A 26,164-nucleotide genomic window follows, 5' to 3' on the forward strand; every position below is an offset into this window, starting at 1 on the left:
TGTTTTTGGTTTATATCTTCAGGAGGAGAAAGATGTTTCAGAGAAATATGCAGTGTTAGCAGCAATGGCACGTGCTCTGTGCTAAGCAAGCACAGAGCAATGCATAGCCTGGAAGATGGAAAGGGAGTAATACAGCAGAGTCCTTGGCATGTGTTGGAGCGTGAGGAGGCTGGTGCAGGGAAGACGACCTGCAAGACAGATTTAAAACGTCTTGCAAGTTAGTAGAGGAGGCTGTGCATGACGCAGGACAAAACCAAAAGATGACAAACGGATGGAGATGTTGTAACATGGTGAAACCAGAAGAAAGGCAAGCGAATGCTGTTCTGGAGGTTTGAGGAAGGAGGAGAAGTTTGGGGGGGCGGGGTGTATTTTGGGGCTACTTCTTCCACTACTTGTTCAGCTGCACGGGCCATCACCTGCCCCTGCCACTCCTGCCGCTGCCTCGGCACTTGTATCTGGCTTGCTGCAAGGCCTGCGCCACGCGTTGGGGTTAACTCAACACAAATTCACCCGGCTGCTCCCGTCCACCTGGGTGGGTTGGCAGCAGGTACGCGCGATAGGGATGGTGCTCCAGCCCCCTCCAGTGCTGGTCCCAGCTGCCTCATCCGCCCTCTGTGCAGCCGCTGTGCTGCCCCCTGCACCTGCGGGTGGGGTTGTGCTTTGCCCTTGTGCCTAGACACCCGCAGCTGCCCCTGCCCCCTTCCGCCCTCCCTCAGCTCCCCGGTAGGGCCACGCGGCGGCGCTCCGCGGCCCCCAGCCGTGCCCCTGCTCTCCTGCGGGCCGCTCTCGGAGCCGCCTCGGCTCCCTCCGGACTCTCCCCTGCCACCGGGCCCGGCCCTGCCCCCCCACCTCCTCCCGCGGCCGGGGCGGGGCGCCGCGCTCCTCCCACACGCGGAAGATGGCGGCCGGGCAGCGCGGCGGCGGCTCCCCCAGCGGCCGGAGGGACGCCCAGCGGCCGGGAGCCGGCGGGCCGCGGCCGGCCTGAGAGCTCCCCGCGGCGCCGGGGGGACGGCAGCCCGCCCGGCGCGGCTCCTGCGGCAGGTGAGGAGGAGGACGGCGCCGGCCCGGCCTCGGAGGGCGGCGGGGGAGAGCGGGGTGGCGGGGGGCCGGCAGCCACCTGTGGGGGCCCGAGGGGCCTTCGCGGCGGCGGTGGCACCGGGGGGGGCGCGGGGCGAGGTGCCGGGCCGTGAGGGCTCGTTCCCCTCAGGCTCCCAGCCCCTGGGCCCGAGGCACGCTCGCGGCGGTGGTGAAGCGCCGGGCGCCGCCGTTTGCCCACGCCAGGGCGAGCGAGCTGCCTGCCCGTCGCCGGGACTAGAGGCGGGCTCGCGTCGCCCGTCTGAATGCAGCCGCAAGTCACACGGCGGCACACCGGGCTTCTTTGTGACAAACCGCGCCGAGGAAGCGTTCGGAGTTGTTAACTGTGCGTGCCTGCCTCGCTGGGTTGCGTGGCCCTGAGGTAAACTGGAAGCACCCGATGCGTTTTTCAAGTTACGTGCAGCCAACTCGGTTATCTGCAGTAACTGGGCTGGGAAGTGTTGGATGGCTGAAGAACCCGGGTAGTGCTGCTACGGCGGCACACCTTGGTATGAAAACACCCTGAGAGCTGCAAGTATTTACAAGCACAGCGTCGGCCTCATGTGCTTGTTCGTCAGGCTGGTACCCTGCATTCTCACAAGATGGCTCGGGGCCGTGCCTCCACACCAGCGGGAGCAGAGCCCCCAGGACTGGAGTTCAGGGACAGCCAAGGTGCTTGATCTGCGCTTGGTTGGGGTGGCATTTCTGCGCCAGGCTCCTCAGTGCCACTGCCTTGGTTACTGTTCCAGCTCCTGGAAGATCTCACTAGCCCGTACTTCACGCCACACAGAAGTGGTTGTGCCGTGCTAAGAGCTCGGCTGGTTCCAAAAGCAGCCGAACTCCGCTAGGCCCTCTCTGAGCCAGTGGAAAAACTCCCTGCTAGAATATGGCAACCAGCATAAAATATTCTAAAACTTTTCCACTGTCAGCAGCTGTGAACGTGGATGTATCTCGTAGCATTATTGTTTAGTACACTCACTGTTTTCTTTTAAATTTTTTCCTTCTCACCCCAAATTATTTTCTTCTTATTTCTTCCCTTTAGGTTTTTCTTTTTCCCTAAGTCCATGGTATTATTCTCTTTGCTGCTACTTCTCTAACATGTTTTCCTGTTGTGTCTCTCCTTCCTCTATTTTGATATTTTTTCAGCCTATATAAAGGTTTTTTGTCCATCTGTATGATTTTGACCTATGAATCACTGGAAATTTCAGAACGCAATGTAAACGAGCTGCAGAGCAGGGACACAGAGCAGAACTAGTGGCACATTTGTCCTTGTCAGAGCTTTTGCTCTAGTCACAGAAACCAATGTTGCTTCTGGGCTCTCGAACCTGGTGTCAGACCAGGGACTGGGCCAGTGCTGCCCTCTGGGGAGGGAGTTCTGTGGCACCGGGCAACAAAATGGGGATATGGTATAGAGAAAGCTGAGAATTGCTGTTTTAAGATTTAGAGTAATACCTGTGAGCATTTATCAGTACAGGAACACGTATGCTGGAGAACGTGTGTTTTTGGCAGTATCCAGTAGTTGCAGCGGTGGTGCTGCTTGCTGCATGGTTTTTGTGTAATGCACGTTTTAGCGTCATGGTGCCTAACCTTACATCGATGACCTGGTAAAAATAAAAAGACTGAGCTTGGTTTTATATTAGCATTTCTATGGTTCCTTTAAAAAAAAAAAAAAAAAACATGGAGGGAGAGGGGATATCCAAATGCAGATGAGGCCCTGATGTGGCCTGAACCACAGTGGATCTCCTCCTTACTGTGCCCTGTGTGAGGAGTTTAATTGCCTCTCTCTCTGATCTCTCTGTGGTGTATCTGGAATATGCAGTGGTTCTCAGAGCAGAGCTGCATAGATAAGATAATCTGTTTCATTTTAATTGGCAGAGTTGTTTACGCATGATCTCTCACTCATTTTCCTCTTTTAAAGGAATGTGTATCTGTCCCTGATTACAGCTCAGGTCAAAATCCCTCAGCACTCGCAGCAAATCTATTCTAATTGGTCTCATTTACCTCTCATAAGGTTGTGTTTAAATTCTCTCTCTTCTCAAATCCTTCTCCCCAGCCTGCAATGAAATTCATTATGAGGTATTTTATAGACCAGGGAAGAGCCTCTGGCTGTCAGCAGCCTTTGCAGCGCGTCGCGTTTCCAGCCCAAGAGGCAGCTGCAGCACGGTTTGGGGTGCCAGGCAGCGATGCGGCAGCAGCAGCGCACGCAGTCTGTGGCGGTGCCACTGGGCGCGAGCGCCGCTTCCGCCGCCACTTCTGGCAATAATTGGGGTGAATGCTCCCGCTTGTTGTCTCCACTCCTCTAGCCTTTACGTAGGTGCTGCCGATGCAAGGGTCTTGGAGTTCAATTTTTTCGTTTCTAGCTGTCTTTCCTGTCTTGGTGATTGAGTGTAAATACAGTTGAGTTGCTGCTGCTGTCTGCGAGGACAGGCTTTTGAACAGCTCAGAACTGGCAGAAGCCTGGTGCTGGGAGCTTATTTTTAGAAGTCACAGAGCAACATTAGCTGCCTTTATAAAACATGCTGTGATTTTCCTGAGCGCGGTCGCTTTGGTTAATTGAATGTAACGTGAAGAGGTGAAGCTCTGCCTTTCATTACGCCTGCGCTGAGGCACTTCACCCCTAGCCTGTGCCAGCCCGGTCTGCAGGCACAGCACACGCCTGGTCTCAGCACTGATTTCGGCTCTGGAAATCTCAGAGGCTGTGTTTTCCGTGAGCTGTGCCTGCTGCCCTTGTGTTGCTGGTTTTCCCACTACACTGACATCAGAAGGGAGCGTGAGCCTCTGCTGGAGCCACCCCAGCCCGGCTCCCAGGCCATGGTGCAGCAGCTCAGGTACTTCTGTATTGCTGCTCCTGCTCTCCAGCAGCAATCTCCAGCAGAGCTGTGCACCGCTGCCTCTTAAATTGCGTCTGAAAGACAGACTGGAGGTGCGTACATCAGAGCCCTAGCTGTTCTTTCTATTTGAAGGTCTCAGGCCCCTGGCAGTTACTGTTTGGGGACGTTTTTTCAATATAGACCAATATCCAGAAAGGACGTGCTACAGATCGCTAGACTGGATCCGTATGTGCCCTATTAAAAATGTAGTAGAAACCTGTAGATGTGCGTGATGAATTAATTTCTACATCAGGAAGATATCTATCCTCCATCATGTTATTGCTTGCTGTAATATTTTTAGTAAGCTAACTGATCGCCCAGCAAAGGCGAGGTGGCTGATAAGATTGTGAAATGCAGCCTGGACCTTCTCAAAATATTTGTGGCTTTTACTGGGTAAGGTCACAAGATCCGTTTTCACAGAAGCGGGAATTGGTGTTTGCTTGTTTTTTAAAGCAGCCCAAACTCTCCAAACAAGAAGAGGGATGGTCACGGTCTGTCGCTCTATATAGACTCAGCCTGCTTTTGATTTCATTGAGTAAAATGAATAGCACAAAATAAATAAGAACAGCTTCACGCAGCACTTGCACATGTGCTAACAACACCGAGGTGATGTTCAGAAATACCTGTCTCTTAACTGCGTTTGTAGCTGCGTGTAACTGATGCTGTCCTTCCTGCTGGGGTTGCAAACACGAAATACCAAGAGTGTTTGCGCCTGCTCTCAGGCTGAAATGTTAATACCTTAAATTAGCCTAAAATACTGCACGCTGTCTTTCCGGACGTGGAAAGGAGAAACATGTTTTGTCCTCTCCTTGGTGTATGGGGCGTGGGCAGATCCTACTGCTGGTCCCAAGCCACATGCGTCACCCCACAGTTACCATCTCCAGTGCCTGGGGCAGTGCTTTGTGCGGGGTGGAAGTGAGGGAGCGGGACCAGAATACAGCCGTACTGCACCAGTCTGATCTGTTTTCTTCCTGGGCTGCAGTGCATTGTTCTTGTTATTCTGAATTCCCTTTTTTTCCCTTTGGAAGTGTTTACGTTTGTGGAAAAGGCTGTACGGGGCATTCCCTGCAAAGCAAGAGCCAGCAGAGGCTGTTCTTCCTGCCCTACCTCCCTGCAAGGGCACATACAAGGAGACGAGGGTTTGCGGGCACCTCCTCAGGGAGGAAGGGTTTCCCCAGGAGTGGAGAGAGTAGGACATAACACCGCGTGTGATAAACGACATGCCAGCAGGTCGTAGCCCTCCCTGGGCCTGGGGACCACTGCTGCTTTTATTTATTGATATGCAGTTGTCCTCTGTATCCAGCAATTCTCTTAGGAGCCAGGTTGGCATAGATAATGCAAGAAGGAAGGAGGGAAGAGGAACAGCGAGATGACAATTTTATCCCTCTGTCCTAATCTCTTTTTTTTGCAGTTCTAGTCTGCCATCTGGTCTTCCTCCTCTGTTTGCCTGGTCTCACACATCCTTCGTTTCTGCACCAGAAACTTCCCAAGAAGATGGCTTTCCTCTGAGCAGTTCCTGTTGGGAGGCCTGCATGTCAGCACCGTTAGGTTACATGGTGGAGCAGCTTTGTTTTCTTTGGTCATGTAGTCTTACGGTTCCAGATGATTCCATTAGCTGAATATTTTGTTGGTCTTTCAGCTTGTCTCTAATTAATGCTAATTTGCTTGGCAGTACTTCTGTAGTAAAATCAGAGTTTGCATGTGGATTTTTGAGCTCTTCCTCAGATATTAACTCTTAAATTTTCAGTCATTTTGGTATAAATTCTTTAAAGGAAATAGTGGGATGACAGGTCCTAGCTGTGATAATCTCCGAGTAATAGAGATCAATTTAGAAAACAAAAAAGTGCAGATTTGCTTCAGAAAGTGTAGAAGAACCCCAGAAGATTTTGTAAACGTGTATTTTTGTCTTACGAGTTTCTTACTAAACAGCTTTGCATTAGCTCTCAGCCTGACTTGATGCTTTTGAGCACACAGGAAATTTCACGTCAGAAAGGGCTTTTAGGGCAGTTAATTTAATCATCTCAGGGCTGATGAGGGTTGCAGAGTCATCTGACTGTACGTAAAGGTCTACATCTGAAGTGTCCCCATCTGAGCTAGACACTGTGTGTTCCTTTTGCGTTAGGACATAGCTCATTTCATCCTAAAGCAGAAGGCCACCTTTGGGGAGATGGATCACGTTCCTGAAGTCTTTTTTTTGACTTTCCACCGACTATAATTGAGACCGAGGATGCTTAGTGCAGATGTAGGAAATGTCAGCAGGACAGACGTCTAACAGGAGATAAGCTGAGTACCTTCCAGAGTGACACTAACTCGCTTCTCATCCTGGGCTCCTTTCAGTGCAGCACTTTTAATACCTTCACTGATAATTGATTTACATAAATTTGACTCTTCTGAACTCAGCTCTCTTACCCATCTTCTTTACAGCACTTTTTCTTTAGTTTTCTTCTTTTTTGGGGGGGGAGAGGGCGTATTATTTCTGAGGTAGTGATTCTGTGCCACTCACCCTTCATTCTGAAAGCTTTTGCAAATGCTGTGCTCTGCAACTGTTGATCACCTTTTTGCTCTTAGCTCTGTAGTTAAGTTGTTCAGCAGTCAGGGTCTCCCGCTAACTGGTAACCAGGACCTTACTGTGGTCCTGGCCAGCCATGCCTGTTCCAGAGAAACCACACCAGGTCACGAGTAGGTCTTTGTTCGATACGGGATCCTAACAGTTGAGGTTATACTTGGCTCTGGGAGCCAGCTGAATGTCAAAATGACCTGTAATGTCCTATGTTTTTCAGCAAAGAGGCAGGCTTCTCTCCTGCCCTGTTTTGCACTGTTGGAAGTTTTATTTATCAACAAATGATGAGTTCAGGTTTGGAACAGACCAGAATGGTGGCATATTATTTCTAGGTCACTGCTGGAGAGGCATAAAATAATTTCACAGCAAGCTGAATACCTCTTAATATTTGATGGCCCAAGGTGAATGAGGAGCCCAGTAAGACTGGGAACACAGTGCAAGCTGATAAAAGGCAGAAATTTTCAGTGGAGAAAAGGCTGGTGTCTTGGCTGACTCCTTAAAACGTTGTCCTCTTCCACCTGTCATTGCCCAAGTCTTGCTTGTTCTTCTCTTCTGGGGATCATCTGCGTGTCCATCTGTTCCAAGCATAGTGATGTCTTTGAAGTGGCATCACTTGTGTCAGTTGTGGATGTAGGGAACTGGAATCAGCAGTATGCTACTGCCGGTGAACCCCTTGCCCTTCCAGTTATTGCAGGCTGGGAGATGCAAAAAGAGCAGGCAGAAACTAACGAAGGCAGTGCATCGATCAGCACTGAATGAACGGTCTTGTGTGAGGATTGCTGAAGCTCCCTGTCTCATCAGCTTTTGAAAGCCCTTTCAGGAGAATGGTACAAGAAATCACAACATTGAATCTGTCTTTTCAGTAGCATAAATGGGGTCGTGGGCTAGTCCAAAGGCTACAAAGAGGCAGATTCATTTCAGCATCGAAGCCTGGCATAAACTGCTAGTCTCCATGTCTAAATATTGTCCAGAGCACCTCTGAAACATCAAGCCTTCCCTTCTCCATTTCAGTTACAAATCACATATTTAATTTGTTACTTTTAATTTCCTTTTTTTTTTTTTTTCCTCAGCTTTAAATGTTCTGGATTCAGTCAGCAATCTTCAGCTCAAACTGCATGTGCTTTACTTTTGTCTGAGTCATAATCATCTTCCTCATAAGCAGAGATCTGTCACTGCCTCCTGATTTAGTTTTGTCTGCAGGCTTTCATCCATATCCTTTTATGTTCCTGTTTCAGATCTGGCCACTTGTATCAAAGCGTGGTGTGAACAAATCTACTTCCCTGAGTCAAGGCTACCACAAAAACGTGTTGTGATGTGTTAGCACCTATAGGTTAGTGTCGTGTGACAGCGTGGGAACAGGGGAGGTTTCCATGGCCCGAGTACATATAAAGACAGAGATTTCTGCAGGAAAACTTGCTTTGCCTCAGATGAAATAATGGTGTTTGCCTTTCCAGCATTACTTTTAGATAGATTCCTCACTAACCACATGTGATGGTACAGTGCCTGTGGTAGCAGGCAGAGCTAGGAGGTCTCGCGTGGTGTTTGTGGGCAGGTTAAGGATGAGCTAGTACTCAGGAATTGTCCTACTTGCAGCTGGCATTAAGTATAAAATTTTTCTGAGGTTGTAATAGGTAATTCTTTTGCATGGTGTAGAGCTGTTTTATAATCACCATACTTGTACGTCCCTCGAAGCTTTTTCCCATTGCTAAATGCAAAGAGGGTGAAGATGCCCTTTGAACATACTCCTCTTGGTTTACATTTAGGCTGATGCTACTGCTGAGAAAAACAATCCCATCCTATGCTGACCCTTCTCAATATTGGCACAAGCACTCAGAAAGCAAGATCAGGAAACTGATGTGGAATTTAAAATAAACAAAAGTAAAAAAAAAAATAAACAAAGCAAGCCTTCTTTTTTCCTTTGTTATTGTTCTATAAAGTGTGTGCGTGGGGGGGGGGTTATTTTTCAGTTCATCAGTTGGAAACCCAGTCAGGCTCAAATGTTTTTGTGATGGCACACTGCAGAGTGTCTCGGGTTGATGAGGTGTCAGGACTGCTCTCTTTGGAGGAGAGGAGAGGTGCAATCACCTAAATAAATATGTGCCAAATTATCACCTTTAGAGTATAATTTCATGTGGTGTAATCTGAAGAGGTGTCTTACACTACTTCTCTTTGCATCAGTCCAGCAAGTCCAGCAAAATTTTAAAATGTCAAATTTATCTAGGTTAAACATTGGTGATAATGTAACAGTGGTGATAAACTCCAAAAGGACGTCAGAAACAGGCAACGTAACAGACGAGCTGCGTGTCCAGCAGACTGTGAGCCAGTAACTACAGCTTCATGACTTCCTGTTCTTTTCCACTTTTAATTGGGCAGTGAATTTATTTTATCAGTGATTTCCTATGAGGAGGAAGATTGAAGAAATCAAAGCAGTAGGTGTTTCTAGAGGAGATGGAGCCAGAGGAAGAGGGAAGCAGTGACTTTGATCAAGGTACAGACCAGACCCATCATCACAGGTTCTGCACTCGGGTTCTTGAATTGTACTCCAGGACCTTTCAGCTTCTCTGATGATGAATGCTTCATTATCTTTACATTCCTGTGCGATTTACCAGATACGTTGTGTCAGAAAACTAGTTAGGTTTGTGCAGAGTGGTTCTTGGTTTGGAGTTTTTCTTTTCATGCCTTCTTAAAAATGAGATGTTTCTGTGTTTTCCTCAACATCTTTTCCTAGCACCCTGCCGCTGACAGGCTGACCCATGGTACTGTTCTGAACAGATCTTTGAGGACTGAAATTACTGTGTGTGCTCAGGCCCCTTCCCCTTCCTGAAGTTATATCTTCCTGAAATGCATCCTGTACAAGGGTGAAGATCAGCCAGAGACAAGGCTGCAAGACAAAGCAGTGGGAGTTGATACAGTGTCTGTGCCGGAATTGAGGCTTTTCTTGAAGGGGGTGTCTGCAAACCATTTCATCTTACATCTATATTCAATAGTTCTAAAAAGAATGAAGTTAAAAAAAATTAAGACAAACACCTCTTCATAGTAAGTGTAGGGTGTAAACCACAAGTGAAAGATTCTTTTTCTCCCCTGTCATCAGGCTTCATCTTCATCTGGAAAAAGCATTTGGTAGGCATGCAGAGCTTGTTCGGTCTTCATTGGCTGGTGATGTAGGAACCCCGTGCTTGTTCTACCAGGGTAGAATTGATGGCATCAAGCTTTAGACAAGCGTTGAGAGTTCTGTTTCTGTACTGTCTTCACAACCCTTTGGCACTTGAGTTACACAGCCTCTGCTGTTGTGTCTCTCTTGGGATGACAGAAACTGTTCCTGGGCCTGTACGAAGTTTCATCCTCCCTTGCAGTCAAGACCTTTTATGATAGCTGTCTTCCAGTGTAGCTGTGAAACCGCTGATGAAGCTGGGGAAGGGGCTGCAAGGCTTGTGAGCGCAGAGGTCAGACCTCTCACGATGGCCAGAATAAGAAAAAGGAGCTCACAGCCAAGTGAATGGAATGACCATGTCTGCACAGACAAGAGGGTATAATCTAGCACTCAAATCTCAAATTTAGATACCCTAGAATCAATTATCTTTAGGTAATATTTTTAGTGAAATTTTGCCATCTAACATAATTCCACCTGACTGGAAGGAACAGAAAGAAGCAGCAAGAAATGCCTTGTTTCATGTGAAGTTGTGGGAACGGACTGGGTACTGCGGTGGATGAAGTCCATTCTGTGAGTACAAGGAGACTTCTCATTCCTTCCTTTTCCCAGGCTGGATGCACTGAAACTGCAGAAATAGAGATCAGTGGGGAGTATGAGAAGAAAGTGGACTTTTAGTTAGTACTGATTTGAATCTCGCTCTGAGTTGGTAATACTCCTGTCCAGAGCAAAAGGCTCCTTGTTCTGTCACTGGCACCCCGGAGCATCTTAAACAGCGATGAGAAAATGTCAACTAATAACACTTACGAATGTATGTTAATTGTTATAATTTTTGGCAATGGCAATTCTGGGAACCAGTACATGACAGCCATGAGTGAAGTAATTCTTCCTCTGTTGTGGTTGCTCAAGTATGGTCTCTCTCCTAGGGAACAAGTCATACTGTGCATTTTTTTGGCTTGGCAAACTTCCTGCGCAAGGTCAGCATTCCCATTACACTGGTAGCACAGCATCATCATGCTTTAAATGTAGTAACTGCAGAGGTTATAAATGACTACCGATTTTTGAATGCTGCAATGTTTAAGTATTCAGCTTGAAGCATTTTATTAAAGGGGCCTCATTACCCAGAGCAAGCGCCAAGTGCTTTAAAAATTCTGTGCCTGTTTAATGTAGCTCATATTGGGCATAGCTAATCACTGCTGAGACTTAAAACCTTTAGTGCATCTGGGAGCAGGTAGGTACGAGGCTGGGCAGAGGAATCCCCTTTCTCTTTCCTCTTCAGTAAAAGCTCTTTCTTGACACAGAGGTCCAATTGCTGCTGTTTCTTGTATAATGTGCAGGGCATAGCAATATGTGGGCAGCAAACTAATGCAAAGTACTCTCCTGTCTAGTGTTTCATTGTTCGTTCTGCCTGAGGCTTCGCAACCTTGATCTTTTTTAGTTAAAGTCTTTAAACAATGGATTATCTGTTTTCACAGGCGTTAGAGGATTTGCAATAGCAGTTACCCTTAGGCATTTGGCTCAAGATTACAGCAATAAATAGGTTCACCAGAGCCCCCCCAGCCCTTCCAAGAAACAGACGGTCATAAGATTTGCCCCTGCCATATTTTTCTACTTCGAAGTCCAGTGAAGTGTGTCAGCCTCTTACCAACTTGAGATAAACCCTGTTCTTTCTGACCATTTGCACTCGGATGGTTTGTGAGTAAAGGAGGATGTGTGTGGTAAGGTTGAGAGCACCTTCATTCTGCTCACAGGACCCTCATCCTTGCTGGTATGGTGGCTTTACTACATTACCAATATGGATTTTCCTGGAGATCAGAGACCTATTTTGAAATCCAGCCTAGCTTTTTTTTCCCCAATGCCCAGCAATCTGAACATTTCATACGGCTTTAAAGTGTTCAAATTGGAATGTAACTTCAGTCAATATTGATATTTCTGATCTGTGTGTGCCAGCTGCTATTTTCCTGAAAGAAGGTGCTGGGACTGTAAGGCCCCACAGCCGAGATTAAAAACCAGTTGCCACCCAGTTGTGATATCTGACGTGGCAATTTCTGCAAGAGCACTTCCTGATTGCTTTGTTTAAACAGGGAATGTAATGTTTTCTTCTGTTACTATGAGATCTGAAGTAGTTTACAGTTATCAGACATCCTGCTATGTTGCTTTGGAGAAAGATGTCAGCTCTCAGGAGAAGACCCAAAAGTCAGTTCTAATAAAAAGCTACATTTTCTATAGCAGTTTATTTCTGGTTAGATGTTCATTGTATGACTTTGCATGGGCTGTGCTTTGCACAATGGGACTTGCTTTCTTCTAAATAGCAGTTTCATCTCAGGAAAGTTCATTGCACAGAGAGATCTGTGACGTCCGTACATCTGAGGGCCTGTGAAGTTTTCCACCCCAACAGATTCTATTGATTTTTCGGCAAATGCTATTTCTCAGCCTTCTGAGCTGTTCTTATCACACCACATCATGCTGCTCGTCACAATTAAACAGCATGTGCCGTTTGGCTGCTGGCTTTATCAAAAGACCCTCCCATCGCATGTACACAAATTGGAAAAGGGAGATAATTCGATTCTCTTTAGAAGGTTTTTTTACTTGATTCATTTTTTTTCTTTCCTGTCAGTGAGTAATGATAAGCATTTACTAAATCACACTATGTTTTCAAAGTATATAATACATGTTACCTTAGTCTTGGAAAACTATGGGTTTACTTTTCAGTAAGAGATAAAAGCATTTAAAGTATTTATAAATAGAGTCAGGTCAACTTCAGCACTTTGCCATGTAAATTTTCATCACAAGATAGTGGAAAAATTGAGTCTTTTTTGGGGGTTAGTACTTAAAATGATAGCAGCATTTTCTGCTGCAGCTTTACTCTTTCACAGTATACTTTGATTCCCCTTCCAGGGGAAGAGTACTCATTTTTATTTTTAGTAGGTGGTTAAGTGATAAGAGAATTGGTAACTTAACTAAGGAGCGCAGCAAGTTTGTGGCTACACTCTAGAGAATCTTTGTATGAAGGCTGCTGCTTTTTTCACTGGTTTGGAGGGGTGGGATAGGGAAATGTATGTGAACTATCTTGAGTTGGAGCGGAGTCCTCATTGTTCTCTATAACTATCTGGAAGGAGGTTGCAGCGAGGAGAGTGTTGGTCTTTTTTCAGATGAGGAGCGACAGGACGCAAGCAATGGTCTCAAGTTGTGCCAGGGTAGAGTTAGATTGGGTATCAGGAAGAATTTCTTCATGGAAACAGTTTTTAAGCTTTGGAACAGGCTGCCCAAGGGGGCAGCGGAGACCCCATCCATGGAGGTATTTAAGAGATGTGTGGATGTGGCACTTAGGGACATGGTGGACTTGTGGTGTTAGGTGGATGATTGGAGTTGATGATCTTAACTTAAAAGTTGAGTGAAAGGCTAACTAAAAGCATGGCTTTTCCAACCTAAATGATTCTATGAAAACGAGTGTCTGTTACTGTATTTCTATCAAAAATAATAGAGATGTATACGCATATATGCATATGTAGATTGCATGTGCTTAAGGCTTTGCAGAGCTGCTTAGAAACTCTGAAGATCCCACCCACACCGAGCATACATGAGCCTGGGGTTGACCCTGGAATATCCCACGAACTGCAGGTCCCTGCCCGTTGGGTATGGCCAGCACTGGAGTTGTCACCAGAACTGCAGCTGTCCTGAACAGAGGTGTAGAGGGGACAGGAGGGAGCATCTGTACCGGAGCATCCCAGGGTTGTGAAGTAGAATGTGACAGTGTTCAGAGTGAACCATAAAGATCCTTACAGTAGATGGAAGCTGAAGCTACAAGGTGAGGAAATGAGAGTATGGGTGTTAGAAAAAAAAATGCCTGTTTCTAGGAAATGAATGGGATTCAAAGAAACAGTGGACATACTGAGTTGCTAGTAGGCTTTTGGGTGCTAATGAAATGGAAAATACTGCATTAAGGGGGTACTGCATCTCTCAACTCGTGTTGCCAGAGAGAGAAAATCAGACAGAGAATTGATGGGTGACCAGCAAGGATGGACACACATGGTATGAGGAATGTGAGAAGGTTGGATTATAACAGGTTAGATGGGAGAGACAGGCTTTGGGGGTAAAAAGAAAATGAGATAGGTAAAATACAGATAGCAAGCAGCAGATACAAACGTTTGTAGCACCTTCTTATGCCTTGGAGTGGAATCCAGGTCTCTGAATCCGAAGACTTTGCTATAAGAAAATGCCTAAAACCTTCTCGCAATGCTTTTTCCTTTTTGTATTTCTTCTACACCAAGAACTACCACAGAGTCATTATAATTTATGGTTGGCTCAAGGATGCCTCTGTGGCAGAGCAGACACTGACAGCACTGCCCGTATCAGTGCAATGATTATGTAATGGAATTCCTCCGTTAGGATGCTGTTGAATGTGGAAGTTGGAGACAGGAGGAGGGACTCACGCAGAGATGTGTATGTGCATATGTTGTACACCATCACATTCAGATACTTTGAGGGTTGTAAAGACAAGCACTGAAAGGACTTAAAGTATCAGAATTAATTTTGCCTATGCAACCTTAATGCATCCCCCTTACAAAGAACACTTTTGGACTTACATGGGTCATGAAAATACAGGGGAAAAAATTCATTTTCCAAAACTTGTTCTTACAATTCTTCCCTCTATACATGTTTTACTGTACTTACTGTAAGGAAGAAAACATGCTACAGATCAAAGATTTTAATCTACTGGTATTAGTTGAATTTTTGGAACCCAACGATGTGAGTTAAGCTGGCATTGTTTATGTATTAATTCTTGGTGGTGTTACAGAGTGGTATGTGCAATTTGCAGCCTTGAAGTACTGGATCTTGGGAGCTCAGCTTGCTGTCTTTGCAAGGATTTTTTTTTCCCTGTCTTTGGAGAGTGGGTTGCAAAAAAGTCATACCTTGAATTGTTTCCTGTATTTTGTCCTTTGGTCTTCTCTTCTGTGATAATAGCATTAGCGTTTTGGCCTAAATGATGGCAAAGCTTTGCTAGGATACAGGGAGCAAAAAACATAAATCTAATTGCTTTTAAGGAAAAAGGAAGTGGAGAGGTTGAGGGTGGGAGGTCCTGTGAAACAGCTTAATATAGGACTTGTGAGTCAGTAATTTCCTCTTTCCTTTTGCAGTTTTCTTGTCCAGATGGGGTATTTTCTTTTCCCTTCTCAAGCCAGCCTTTTTTTTTTTCTTAAGGGAAAAAAATGCAAAAATAGTATGCAGTGGCACAGGTGTTTTTCAGGCCATAAAACTGACAGGAAGAGCAAAGAGACAGGAATCCTCTACTGGAGCAGCAGATCATGCAGCTCATGGCATAAATGCTGCTCAGATCCCGCTCCTAATCCATCTACTGCTTACCTAGACAACCCAAAACACTGGCCACCTTGAGTTGGCCTGTGAAGAAGTGTGCCTCTTTAGAACATACTCTGCTGTAATAGCTAACATTCAAAGTTGTTAGACAGGACAAGTTACTATGAATGATTGTAAAGAAATCCTTTTAGATTCAAGACTGAAGCAATAGTTCAGAGAGGTCTGACTCCTTTTTCATCTCAGTGGCATATTACCACAGAATCTTTTCAGCAGTTACATTTTTTCAAGTGTAACTTTTTATAATGAGGGAAAAAAATCCCACATTTTCTATTATTGTTTTCTACATCAATGATTTCATGTTATTTTCCCAGGAGGATTGCTCCTTTTTAAATTTGTGTTTGTAGTGATTTAAATTTGGGGGTTCTTACTGGAACTGTTGTGTTTTCTGCAGACTTGTTACATTAGTCCTACTTGTGTTGAACTAGCTGATGTAGCTCAGCAGCCCTGTGATCTGGTGCTTTTTTCTGAATCAGTCCTGAACAAGAATCTCCTGTGTTTCATTTGGTACTATAATTAAAGCAGACCAGTTTTTCCATATTACTTAGTTCAAATCCATGTCTTCACTTAGGAGAGACCAGAGAGATTAACAGTTCACCTGGTCACTTATTCTTTGTTAAAACAAACAAATGCTTTGCCTCTGCTCTGTTAAAAAGCCACGTTTTTGGAAGACCACTGTTGGCAACCTGCATCCTTTATTTGGGTTGTCCGCTTTTTCTGTAATGATGTAGCAATTCATTTGTACGTCATGCTTAGAGTTTTGTTTGGTATTTAAATGCTATTTTTATTTATTTAGCTCTAGGAAATGTCTGTTCCGGAAGGGAAGAGGCAGCCATTGCATCCAGAAGCTTACTACTTGGAATAGGCAGCATACAGATGTAACGAGAAGTGGGACACAGCAAGTGACCAGTGGCTTGCTGTGCCTTTCCAGCTCTGTGGGCTGTGCAGAGATGTTTTTGAGCCTCCTGTCTTTTTAAGGAGGGTGGAAGGAGGGCTGATGAGTTGGCTGTGGGATGTGGCTTCAAATCTTCTGGAGCAGAAAGTCGGGATGGGAGACAGGCACAGATTTTTCTGGTGGATTAAAAAAAAAAACACACAACAAAAAACAAACAGGAAGTGAGTCATGTTCCACTGCCTCTGTTAGCAACACTGAAAGGAAAAAGCTGGTGGATACATGGTTTCCATACTAAATAACAAACACAATAGGTAGGAAAAGGTGTTGAGGGCTGGAAGCAAAATTTAGGCAGAACTGGGAAAATTGAAGTGAAGAAGGACTTTTTGAATGTTTTAGAAAGAAACTTATAGGAGATGTTGATTTGTAATTGACCTTTTTATTTTGCACCCAGCATTGAATTCAGCTGTTTTTAAGCTCTAGATAGCTTGACTGTGCCAAAAGTTATTTTTCAGGATCAAACAGAAAAATGGCATTTGCTGGAGGCCTTTTTGTAAAGTGTTCTGCCTTTTATCTCATCTGCATAACATGCATCAATGGGAGGTGCCTGCTGTGTCTATTCTCCCCCTTGACTCCTTAATTAGCAAGTAACTATTTTTAGTTATTTGTCAGTACTATTTCAGAGAGGTAAAAACAGGTGGGTTGAGCAGAGCACAGATTACTCTTTGTAGGTAGTTAAACTGAATTCTCATCAATAAGAGGAGAGAAACAGGAAAACAATACCTTATGTGCAGTGCAGGTCTTTGTCCTTTCTTAGTACTTGTGGGTGGATCCCACGCTGTTGCCTTTTTTTTCACAGGACCTGCTAAAACCTTGGTTTTCCAAGTAGGCGTCACTGCATCGTGTCACAGATTTACTGGGAGTTTGTGTGCAGTGGAAGGGGTAGCTGTAGTTGCAGTGTTTGTACCTCTGCTGCTTCAGAGGGGGAATAAAGGTTCGGGCAAGTGGGACCATCTTCAGTTACAGCCTGTGTTGAAAAGGAGGAACTCATCAAATACCCATCATATTTAACTTCTTAGCATTAGGTAAACACTGTAAAACTCAGCAAAATGCTGAGTGTTTCACTGATGTTTTGATGTATGACCAATTTGAGCGTCTTCGGCTCATTCAGATTGAGTGCTTTTGGCCCTAGCCCCTGGGTAAAGTGCCAAAAGACCTTTTTTTTATATGTCCTGACAAAATGATGTCATTGATATTTGGTTGTTGACAGCATCGAATGACTCAAAACCATTGCATGAGCTTCTGCCATTTCAGAGATAGTAGTGATCTCATTGTCAGGCCTATTGGAGATATCCTTCAGCTTAATACTTTAACAACTGTTGAATCATCCAGAATTGTTCTAATAAATGGAGAGATTACTTGACGCAAGTGAAGCCCTTATTTTTAACATCAGGGAAATAATACTAGCTCTTCTCAGAGTATGTAGATATCTGTGTTTTCTAGTTGTCAATACAATAGAAAATAAAATCAAGTAAGAGTACCTCTGAAGATGGACAGCAGAATATTTAATCTATTTCAGGGCCACCTGTAATTGCAAGAGATGAATTACTGGCTATGCAAGGCTTTTTAATTGGCGAGAGGGTCATACATTTGCTATCAAGGTTTTCAGATGATAGAGGGGAAGTCAGCAGGCACACTGACAGGGGTTTTGGCTTTAGCTTTGTCAGTAGTTCTGTCCAGGTCAGGACAGAAAACACTCATGTCTGTGATAGGAATAAGGAAATGACTTGCTTAGCCCACACTAACAGTTTGGGGTGGATGAAGAGATATCAGAACCTGTAAGAGGGTTTTCGGAGTATTTCTTTCTGTCAGTCAGCTAAGTAACCTCTTCCAGTATTTTTTAGACATTTTTGTCTGTTTTTTATATATATATATATATGTTTTATATATATGCTGCTTTCTTAATTCTGTAAAACAGCTTCTTGAAAGCATTGGCTTCTGCAAGCTTCACATCCTGCATTAAGGAATCAGATTTGATGGCAAGTTCAGATGAGCAGTACCCCAGTAAACAGCTAATTCACATAGCTGTTACAGTTGCTTCCACCACCAAGGGAGGAGTATCTCTCTAGTAAACTACAGTTCTTGAAAAACAGTTTCTAAAATCAAGGTGTTATATTCAGATCATTACCTTGCTGATAAAATATTAGGCAGAAACATATTCTGCAATGCAGGCAGGCTACTTAAAGTAAATGCAGGCTTTTGGTGGGGTTGAGGAATAATGTGGAATTTTCTAGAACTATCCTTGAGAACTGTGACAGAGCAGACCCAGTTATCTGCACATTGTTCAGGCAGATGGTGGCACTTTTTTAACCTGCTCTCCAATCATGTTCTTTTTAAACAAAATCCAGTGTTATCTCATTTTGTACTAAAATTTATTTGCTGTTTTGTTTGTCTGAACCCTTTGTCCTTGTTCAGAAAGTGAAGAGAGGCTAGAGGTCTGTGCTGTGGCCTGCACTCTACCCTCACTTCACGAGTGTGCATCGTGCGAGGGCAGCTGTGCGCCGGTGCTGCTGGCCTCATATTGGAGAGGACACGTTGGCCGTGGGTGGCTTGAGAGCTGCTTTGGCAGCCTGTTGACATTACATTGTCACTTACAGATCGAAAGGCCTGGTGTTGCCCACACACCTTTTGTCACACCTGTGGTGCTGGGCTCGGCTGGCACAGAGCAGACCTGACTGGGTTTCTCAGCTTGTAGCATTGATAGTCCCTCATGTTGTGAGGTACAGCAGGCCTCGGCCGCGCTGCCTGCACCTTTGTTGTCCCGAGTGCTTGAGCTGGTAGGCTATGGCCCCAAATGTAGAGATAATTTCAAAATAATCATTATCTCTCTATGTTCTCCCAATGATCAGGTGTCTCTAGCTTGTGCTCTGTGCATTTTGTGGTTGAGGTACCAGATACTGGCCTCTGTGACAGGCGTGGTCGGCCTGTGGTGTCACCATTTATAAATAGCTCTAAAAAACAAAGGTGTGCTCCTAGTTGGGCTGAGCTGTGTGCTGGAATTATGCCTGTGGGCCAGGACTGGTGTGGTAAGGGATGCTGGCCAGGAGCTGAGGGACACTGGGAGTGATTTGTGATACCGGGACTGGAGTAGGAGAGGTTGTCCTAGATCAGTGTTGTGCGTTGGCTTGCTGAGGAGGGAATGGAGGAGAAAAGGAAGTTAGTGAACTGTAGCTGGTGTCTTCTTTTTTTCTCATCAGCAAATTCAGTCAGTGTGTATTAATGAATGAATGAGGTAATTTTTGCTACCTCCTTGGCTTGTATTATCTCCAAGTCTCAGTGATATGGCATGAGAGATTAGATTTTTGCATATGTGCTGTTGGATGAATACAGTACAAACTAAGGGAAGAGAAGTATTTTCACAAACATATCTGAATAGAATATAGTTAGAAACCAAAGGCACCTTTGTGTAGCCATTGTTACTTAAGAATGATGGTTTACTTTATAATGTACGGGAGAGAAGTAATTCTACTGAAGAGTTCCTATTTCTTCATAGAAACATAATATTCTGTCCTCTTACATATGGCCTTTGTGCACTGTGCTTCATTGCCATCTATCTACTCTCATCCCTCCATTTCCCTTCTTATTCTGTCCTTTGTCCTCAAAGCTAAAAATAAAATTTATTTAATACTTATAAAACCAGGGATTCTGTTTCTGGTACTGGAGAACGAATTTGTGGTTGGAATTGTTTCATCCAAGCCGAAATTTTGTCTGCTTTCCTGCAATTTCTTGTGTGCTGTAGTTGAAAGGATATTGGCTGTGCATTAGTGCATATGTGGCTGGAAAGGATATGTGGAAATGAGGGGCAGAAGCTGATATTTTCTTTCCCTGTGTTTTTTAAGACAGAAACTAAATATAGTGAGTGTTAAACAGATGGCTATGTTGTCTTGCAATAAATATTTGAAGAAAATTAAATTATGTCCTGCCTGTTTGCTGACGACAGTTTCAGCCCCCATAGTAACAGCAGTAATAATAATAGGAGGATTTACAGTGTATTTATTTTTTAATTCTCAAAGTGAGGTACCTAGGAAGGTCATGTAAGGAGATTTTTTTAATGTGGGAAAGATCAAGTGATATGCTTGAGGTCATCCAGCATGTCAGTGAGTCTCTTGAAAGAGAATGCAGGTCCCCCAGACAATGTTTCCATTTTAAACCATGCTGACTTGCAAAATACTTACTTGAGCATTTCCTTCAGACCTTCGCTGTTCGATTTTTTTTCTTAATTTCCACCTCATTTTTTTGTAAATGTTAACTCAGAGGTGATAATAAAAAATAGACATACATTCCTGTCCTGTGTACTTGATCAACAGGCTTGCTATGAAAGCCTACACTGAACGCCCTCCTGGAGTTTTGTTGTGAAGAAGAAAAGGTGGTGGATGCCAGAGAGATGATGAAGACTCAGCTGAAATGAGAGATTTTATTTATACAGCTGAGGTTCATCTGGTGATATTAATAGAGTACAGGCATTTCTTTTAGATAGATGGGGTGAATTTTGTATTTAGCTGAGGTCAGTGTACTACTCTTTCCAGCACGAGCCAGCAAATCTTGTTGCCGTTTAGCTGTTCACATGCATTACCTTATCTTTACTGGGAGGATTCTTCTATTTTCTTCTGTAAGGCTTTCTGATGTTGCTAGATCAAAAGCTCTATGTGAGAGACAAAGGATGAAAGTGAGGACTGTAATATATCACTCAAAGGCGAGAAAATTTGACAGTGAAATGGATCCACGGCAACAGAAAAGTTAATCTGGCCCCTACCTCGTCCATCCTCTTTTCTCAGGAGTCTGCAGAGGCGGTACAAAAGGAAGTTGTGGAGTGTGTGCTCCAGTAACCTATTTCACACCAACTTTCAGTGAGGTTTCTCTGTTCTCTGACTGGAAGTTGTTGTTTCACATGAGGTAGAGTGGAATTGGCTCATACCACATGACCATTTATGCAATGGGAGTAGTTTGCTTGCTTTATTGCATTAGAGTGTGTAATTGGGAATGTGTCTGGCTTTTTTTTTCCTTTTTTTTTTTTTTTGTTGGTAGGGAGAGAGCAAGACCTGGGATTCTTCAGTGCCTCTGTAAAACTTTGTCATCTGTCCCAGATTAAAGATATATTAATAGCATCCTGATCTCTTATATGCATGGTTGGTCCTGTTGCCTGGATACTAACATAAAGTGATTAGAAATCATTAATGTAAAAGGAACAAAATGGGTCATAAAAGTACCCAGATAGGCGTGTTTTGCCCACCATGCACATCAGTACTTGGTTCTTTTGTTTGCTTGTTGCAGGTTGTGCTCTGCTGTAATGCTGCACTAGGCTTTTTACTAAACTGCAAGAATAATGCCCATGATATTTTCTGCCAGCTTTTGGGATTCTTTTGCGGATTCTTCCCTGTTCTTTGAAATACATCCATATCCATTTTTCTCACGTCATTTGTACCCTTCCCAAATACGTTACCTTGTTTGTGTGTCTGATCAAAAGCTGTCTTGTCTGTTTAACTTCTTTCAATATGGAATTGTGGTTTTAGTTTCAGTGCGCTTTATTACTCTTTGTGGCAAATACATAAGCACTTTGTCACATAAAGGAGTGTTAAACATCTCTACAAAAGTCCCTTGTTTTTTAACATCTCCCTGGGGTCTTGTAATGCATTTGTTAGGGCTCTGGAGAGATGTCACTTTCTAACCTCGTTTCTGGTTCAGCTATTCTCTTTTCCATCATTTCCTACAGTGTTTCTGAATTCCTTCATGAAAATATATGCTCACTTACCTCTTTTTCCATGCTTTTTTCAAGCGTGGAAGAAAATATCTGACAGTTTTGGTGGTGATTTTTCAGTTAATCCTCTGTTTCTTAAAGTTTATTCACACATAGAGGTGCTGTACTTTATTCCAAATGTGATTCCCCTCTCCCACCCAAACTGTTCTAGTAGCACTCTATGATACTTTTGATTTAAGGGTGCAGTATCTAAAACAGTTTTTTAGTTTTCCTGACTTAACCAATTGCTAGCAGTTGGACCGCAGTAACTGAATTCTGAATTTGCTTCAGTTATAAAATAAATTGTTTGCTTAAACTGTATCTTTGTAGGCCTTTGGTATGAACTGACAAAGAAGGAAGAAGGAAAACAGTAATGCAGGTTTCCTAAATTCACGATGGTAAAGAATGAATTCATGGATTTCAGGCGTGTGAAAGTATTACTTGCTTGCTCTTGGAGAATTGTTATGTGTTGTTTAGCACTAGTATTACTGTGAACGAGTGTTAAGTGTAGACATCTTAGATCAGTGTGATTTGGTGATTAGGGAAAGGAATGTAGAAGGATTGTTTTGTGGTTAATATGCTCTAGCTGGGATTAGAAAATTTGACGTAGGTTCCCCGTTCTGCTTTTCATGTTAGCTTTGGTAATTTATTTTATTGCTGCTTTGGTTCTGTTTTTGTCAACTAGGATAAGACTTTTGTTCTAATGTGTTGTCTCAGTTTATTTGGAAAGGAATGTGGGACAGGGACTGTCTTCTATTAGTTATACAGAAATCAGATTATATACACAGATACGGATGTGTGCCTGTGTATGTGTTTGGATAGATTTCATAATATATAGCAATCCTAATCTTGTCTGAAGCTTCTTGCTGTGTGCTATAATATAAATAGCAATGAGAATATAGCTGAAACAGAAATGATATGATGCTTTCTCAACAATCTGGTCATGAAATACAACTTTTGTTTTAACTGTAGATGGTGTTTTTAGGTCTTGGCATAAAAACCATATGATGGCTTTCTGAATTCATAGGTCAGTGCACAAATATATACAAGAAAAATTTATATCCATCATTTCATAACTTTATTTCTTTGATATCATAATTCTTATTGCTATATAACCCAGTCTCCTTTGTGCCTTACTTTGCATCATAAAATGCACTTAGGAGAAATAGAGAAACGGATAGGATGAGAATGTCACATCCAGTCAGAGCAGTGATATATGTACAATACAGTGTTCTGTTTCCAGTAGTACCTGATGGTCAGTTGTTCTGGGGGAAGTGCTAAAATCTCCATTATGGACAATAATGCAATTAGGTGTGAGAGTTTCAGAAACACTTCAGAGATTTAAGCACACACATCCTGCTGAATGGCAACGAGACTAAAAAAAAAAAAAGGCACAACAAAACAGTGTAAATGCCTATCTCCTTTGTGTTTGAAACTAAATTTATTTCTGTTTTCCTATGTTTTACTAGCTCTTAAAAAATATTGCTCTGATAATGGTTTACATAGGTATGCATGGCTGCTTCTTCTCTAATTCTGCCCTTCCATTTTAAATAACTTGACTTTTGATTTTACTGTGTTGTTATTGCTTAAAGTAAACAGCTTGTTTAGTCAAGATTTATTAGCTGCACAAATACTGAACAGAGAAGGCTAGCTAGCTAAGTTAGCAGGCTTGTGGAAAAGAAGCAGGTGGTGTAGAAGATCATACCTTCCTTGTACATGAGTCAACAATGCAAATAGTGCATGTGAAGGAGCCCAGCGTTTGAGACATGTAATCTTTCTCTCTGGCACGAACTGGTAAGATGTCAGCTGGAATGCTGCAGACGGTTTTGCACACCATACTTAGGAAAGATCAGGACCAACTGGAAATAGCTCATGAGAAAGCAATTGCAATGAAAAGCTGACCTACAAGAAAAGAAAGAGTCAGGATTGTTCAGGCTGGAGAAGGTAAATTAATTTAAAAACTTTAAAGTGTGCTGCAAAGAGAAGAAGAACTGTTTTTCCTCTGTGTTCACACAGAGTAAGACCAGATGTAAAGGGCTTAAATTGCAAATTTAGAGTAGACTTTAGGAAAAGCTTTCCAGCAGTGCAAATAGTTAAGAAGTAGACTGAATTGACTAGGGACCTCCTGAAGTTCTGCCTTGGAAGATTTTAGCAGAGATAAAAGGCAAATGTGTCAGGAATGCTTTAGTTATCACTGATCCTACCAGAAAGAATTCCTTCCAAGCCTGTTCTGTGTGATTTTAAGGGTACCAAAATTATTTCTGTAGGGTTCCTTTGATATTAAGCATATTCTTTGCCCTGATCATTTTCTTGAGCATTTTTCTCTCTGCTAAATACAGTTTCAGCCATGGTGGACTGAAACACATTGAAGGTGGGAGTATGTTAAGAAAGTGTATGTTAAAGAATGCTACTATAAATAATGTAAATATATTTTCTAAATGCCTTGTTTACTTTTTATTTTTATTTCTGCCATACTGACCAAATGACTGACATGTGACATAAATTCTTTCAGGCTTACTACAGGTAATTCAGAGCTCATAATCAAAAGACCTCTCTCTTTTTTTTTTTTTCTTATTTCCTTCTCATGTGCTTCATTGCTCTGGGTGCAAAGCACCCAAAGGCTCTCTCTGTGTTAGAATCTTCTGTGCATTTTATCATCCTTACTGAAAGTTGTATTCAGTTGAAATTTTGTGTTTGCTTCCTCTTGCAAATATTTAATAACAAACCAAAAGAAAATAGATGCTAATCTTTGAGAGCTCCCCAAATACCCTTCTTCCACGCTCAGAACTGATCGGTGATTCCCGTTTTGTTTCTTATTGCGTTTCCCGCTTGTGACAGTACTTTGTTCTCCTTGCCTGCACAGTGACTTGAGTGGCCCTTTGTAAAGGACTTCACAAAATCTTTTGAGAAAGTTCCAATAAACAATGTGTTCTTGTATTCCTTTGCTCCACAGGTTTTTTTCCTAATCCTTGAAAGAATTCAGCTCCTTAACAGATCTACCTTGTGTTAAATTCATCTTGTCCCTGCATCCATGTTAAAATCTTCAGTGTTCACGTGCTGCAAATGATTCTTCTTCCCTTCGTTCTTGGAAAGTCTTGGGGTTTTTGCAGATTTTCCAATTTACAGTCTTTCAGTTTTATGTTCTTGTACCGAGGTGTTGCTGACAAATGGAAATGCAAGGTCGATATACAGTGGACGTTTTTCATTGGCATAGATTCATACACAGTCCCACTTTTCTCCTGCCCCTGTACAGCTGCGTGCATAGTGAGTGCCATTAGAAGTGTACAGATTCACAATGAATTCAATCTAAAAATGAAAAGTAGCTCCGTCATCACAGCGCATAGCATCACAGGGCAGCGGTGGCTGCACAAAAGCAGTGTGCATCTGGTTAATGTGTGGGAAAGGAAGGGGAAGGAAGATAAATGCCTTGTTTTGACAGTGCTGTTGGCTTAACTGTGTATCGTACATAGCTTAAGATATGTCGGATTGTCTGGTTTGGTCTTGTCTTATTAAATCAGATAAGTTAAGCTGAGAGTAGGAAATTCTCAACAGGGAATCACAGAAATGTAAACACATTACCAGCAGCACTGAAAATCATGGTTAGCCACATGGAGACCCTGTCTTACTGTGTCTTACTGAGAAATGTATGTTTTAGAACATTATTTCAGGCTATTTTTTTTTTCTAACTTCTGATGCTGAGTTGGAAGTGAATCAAATATAGGTGAAGAAAGGACGCAACAAACAAGAACTAGAGATGTTAAAAATAGGGAAGGAGTATAAAAATTAGATATTTTCCGTTTGTAGGGAGCTAATGGAGAGAATGTAGTCAAAAATGTTAACCTGAAGTCTGTTTTGGGGGAGACTGAAGCTAGAAAAGCACTAGTGTGCTTTTGGGTGGGTGGCTGTGCAGCAGATAAGTCAGTTTGCAGATGCATTGTGACAGCAAGTATCAAATTAATATGATTTCAGGTTATACAAATTAGAGAGGAGTTCCCTTCTTTAACAAGTTTGAGAATTAATTTGCCAAGACTGCAGGCCCAAAAATCTTGTTTCTAGACAGATGTAAACCAATTGAAGAGAGCTGAGGGAAAAATGACAAATGACTGCAGACTGAGGGACTGATGGGCAAATATGCTTTCCTTGCCTATGTGATAACCAGAAGTGCTGTTATGAGAAGTGATAAGTCTACGAATATTTGAGAGGCACATACTTGAAAGATGAATACTAATTAATTTAATAGGGTAAGAAGGGATATAACTAGAAACAAGGGAATGAGATTATAAAATATATTAAAGTATGGCATAGTCTCCCCAAAGGAAAGGGTGGAAGAACATATATAATATACTCTGGTAGAAAGATTCAAAAAATAATCTAACATCAAAGAGTCAGCTTTCAGATGAAAATAGATTGGATAATTTAGTAAGGCTCTTTCACTCATTTAGTTTCTGTTTGC

The 26,164-nt window shown here is 43.1% G+C and overlaps 1 protein-coding gene and 1 long non-coding RNA gene across 5 annotated transcripts in view; one reads left to right on the plus strand and one right to left on the minus strand.

The window, feature by feature from the left end:
• Nucleotides 1-882: 882 nt before the first annotated feature.
• NDST2 (N-deacetylase and N-sulfotransferase 2) overlaps nt 883-26,164 on the plus strand; it is a 134,568-nt gene continuing 109,286 nt past the window's right edge. For all 4 annotated transcript variants that reach the window (XM_067000395.1, XM_048060001.2, XM_067000396.1 and 1 more), the window contains exon 1: nt 883-1,041. The gene's annotated coding sequence lies outside the window, so the exon portion shown is untranslated. The remainder of the gene's footprint in view (nt 1,042-26,164) is intronic.
• Nucleotides 15,963-18,180, minus strand: LOC106033187 (uncharacterized). Its single transcript, XR_001205205.3, has 4 exons — nt 18,106-18,180; nt 17,459-17,502; nt 16,701-16,944; nt 15,963-16,096 (listed from the first exon to the last, which is right to left on the minus strand). It is a non-coding gene; the product is annotated as an uncharacterized lncRNA (long non-coding RNA).

The sequence above is a fragment of the Anser cygnoides genome, chromosome 7, assembly GCF_040182565.1.
Source record: "Anser cygnoides isolate HZ-2024a breed goose chromosome 7, Taihu_goose_T2T_genome, whole genome shotgun sequence".
NCBI classification, from domain to species: domain Eukaryota; kingdom Metazoa; phylum Chordata; class Aves; order Anseriformes; family Anatidae; genus Anser; species Anser cygnoides.